Below are 3795 nucleotides of genomic sequence, written 5' to 3'. Positions count from 1 at the left end.
ACTTCTACTACCGAATGAAGCTTCTTCTAAGGTCGGAATCATTTAGTTCAATTTATCGACCGAGAACATATTTTCATTTGGCGGGAGTATTTGAAATCGTGGGAAATATAATTAAATATTAAAAATAATCACAATAAATACAATTTTATATCTTGAAATAGGGATAATTCTTTAAAATCAATGTTATAATTTTTTATAATGACGTAGGACAAAAATTGCAGATGATAATTTTTTTTAATTCTCGGCGATCTCGGAAAGTAATATCTCAGATATTTATTCCAGTGCTCGATGTTCGACGACTTAAATATTTCAACAATTTGCATAATTTTTAATTTTAACGGATTAGACATTTAACTCGTAGAAAAGTTAATGAGGGAATTTACCACTCACCAGAGTGCGCGATCTGTTCGGGTCCAAGTACTGTGAAAATTTAAATATAATAAATAAACAAATAGCTTTTTCACACAAATTTAATTTCAAGAGAAAAAAAATTAATATTTTAATTACTGGTCACCTTTTCTGAGTAATTTTGTATTTTAAAAATATAACATTATTGTCTACTGAAAAGTTCAAAGTATCTGTTTTGATAACAGACTATTTTTTTACCAATTTAACCAAAAATGGAACAGCTAAATATTTTACCAAAGCAAGAAAAAATTTTCAACAAACAAGACCTGTAATTGAAAAAATTAATTTTCTACCAAAAAAATCAAATTATATTTCAAACCAAAAAGGTGAATTTTTAAATAAAATAGACCGATTTTTTACTAAAACTGGAGTAGTTCAATTTCATCTAGAAACATTCATTTTTAAAAATCAAAAAAATGGTTGAGTTATTATCTAAAAAGATAAATTTCCACAAGATAAGATTAATTTAAATCCAGAAAATCATATTTTTAACAAAATTAATGAATTTAGTAAAGAAAAATTATTTTGCAACCAAAAATCGAAGAGATAATGTTTAAAGCTGCAAACATGTATTTTCAAACAAAAAATAACAGATTTTTAACTAAACAGTAAATTGTTCAGATCGCAATAGAACTGACGAATTATAAACTAAAAAAATTAATTTAAATTAAAGTTAAATTTTTAGTGAGAAAAATTTATTTCCAGCCGGAGACGAATCTTCTAAGAACAAAAAAATAATTTTTAAGAAAGTAGTGCGAAATGATTCTGTTTTTGATCCGTAAAATTTGAATTAAACCAAAAAATGTTAATTATAAAAAAATTATTTTAATTTCTAACTAGAAATTAAAATTAAAATCGCAACTAAGATCATGAATATTCAACAAAAAACTAATGGATTTTCATTAAATTAGTTAATTTTTAAACCAAGTACAAGATAAATTTAAATCAAAAGAGTACAATTTTGAACCAAAAAAAAAAATTAATTTGAAATTATGATGGTGGACTAGTGAACTAAAATGTTACTTTTTAATTGAAAAAATAAATGATCAAATAAAAAAAAAATTTCGTGAAAAAAATTATTCAAGTAACCTTTTTTAGTTAACCTAATACTTCAATTTTCTAACAAATATTGTTGAATATTAAAATAAGAAAGACTACTTTTCTACAAAAAGATTAATTCTAATTAAAAAATATAATCGTTGATATTCCTACTAAAAAATATGAAATTCATAATTAAAAATATTAATTTTCGAACCAAAAAGACGAATTTTCCACAAAATAATTGAAATATTGATGAAAAAGATTTTTCATTCAATGAATTTGTCAACCAAATAATAAAAATTTTAAACAAAAAATAATTGAAATTGTTTGAATACTTTTTTCAATTTATATACTAATTTTAATTAAGATCAATTATATATCAAAATTTACAACCAAACGGTTAAATTTGCAAGTCAATTGATAATATTAATCTTATGTATGTAGATAAAATAAAATTTATGAGTTTCTATTAAATTGCTTTTTTAGAATAAATAATCAATAAAACGTCAAGTGTGAAGCTTCTGAATAATATTTTTAATATTAGTTAATTTAATTTAATAATATCTTGTTTTTTTTGTTAAGCAAAATGTTAACATGTTCATATTAATTTTATTGAAAAATAGAGAAAAATAAATTCTTTATAATCGATAACAATCCATTTTTGCTTTTTAATGTATTCTATAATTGTAAGTTATTTGTACCATTTTTTTTAAACCCCATTGGATTTTTCTTGTCCCAGTATTGGCTTAATTGTGTCACACTTAAGGATATACCCCAAAATTCTTGTCACACTAATGGGCGATCTGATTAGCTTTAAAAATATCCATTTATATATTAATTAACTATAAAATTAATAAAGCATTTTCCGTTCTAGCTTTTCGTAACTGGCCCAGAAATAGTCAGTTTACCTTCATTATAGGATTCTTAACTCGAGTTAATAAAAATTGAAAATGTTTATTACTATGCCGCGTAATAGAGGCAATCAGAATAAGAGTTCAGTTGATATCAATTGAAATTTCACCTTAATGTTTTTTTTATATTTTATAATCTTTATAGATTTATTATTCTTATCACTTTTTTTTTAAATATTGAAAAATGTTTCACCACTTAAGGGCATGTGAGCGTCACCAAAAATAAATTTTTCACATTTTTTTAAAACCACAACTCACGTTCACACGAAACGCGATATCAAGATAAAAATTTTCGAAACTAAATAAGAAGTACTAAAAAAAAGTTTAGGTAGTTCTGCATTTTTACAATTATAAAAAAAATGTTGTAACAAATTTTTTTTTTTTTAGTTATAAAAATTTAGGACCAGACAAACGTTTCTTATTCTTTCTCAACTAATTTCTCTCCTGAAAAAGTGCAGTGTTTCATATTTCTTTCAATCCAAGAGATTTTTATTTTATAGAAAAAAAAGTTTAAATTCATCCGAAAAAATACAGTTTCAACAATTTCAACAAAATAAATTTTCAACTGAAGATGAATTTTCCATAAAAATTAATTTTCTGTTAAATTGACGAATCTTCAACCAAAAAAGAAACATAATTGTTTCATTTTCATCCAGAGATGAATTTTTTAAATTTTAAACTAAAATTATGCAATTAAAATTTTCATTTTAAAAAGATGAAATTTCTACCAAAAAAGAGGAATTTTCAATCCAAAAAGAAATTTTTTTATTAAAATTGTTGAATTTGCAATCAAGATATTTTTCAGTCCATAATAAAAGAAAAATCTAGACAAATTATAATGCGAATAAACAAATGATTTTTTATGCAAAGTGAAAATTTTGAATCACTATTAATTTTTTTCTTTATTTATTGTTTTGTTATTTAATGTTGTATAATTATAATTTTCCTATAAACTTTCCAAAGTTTTAAATAATCTCTTCAAAATTTCAAAAATTCCTAAATACCATTTGAACTATCTCGAATTATTTCTAAAATTATTCAGAAATATTTCGGTTCATTTTTGTCAATTTGGGAAAAATTTCTTATCATTTGATAATCCTTTCAAATATTCTCTTTCACTTGATTTAGAAAAATAATTAATCACTTTAAATATTCCCAGTATCCATAAAAAAAATTTCTTATTATCTTGAAACCTTTTAAAAATATTTTTAAACAATTAAAAATTTTATTTTGAAATTTAAACAATCCACAGTTCCTTTCGAGGTTTTGGAATTTTCTTATTATTTTTGAAATTAAAAAGAAACATTTTTTAAAATTATTTGTTCTAAAATTTTGTAATACCAGGTGTATACATATGAAACCGGTATTGCCATCTAGCGGCCAGTAGGCACACTTGTAGGCACTGTCGGAACTTACCATTTGTGCTAATTGGCGT

The sequence above is a fragment of the Belonocnema kinseyi genome, chromosome 10, assembly GCF_010883055.1.
Source record: "Belonocnema kinseyi isolate 2016_QV_RU_SX_M_011 chromosome 10, B_treatae_v1, whole genome shotgun sequence".
NCBI lineage: Eukaryota > Metazoa > Arthropoda > Insecta > Hymenoptera > Cynipidae > Belonocnema > Belonocnema kinseyi.
This window is presented reverse-complemented; position numbering follows the sequence as displayed.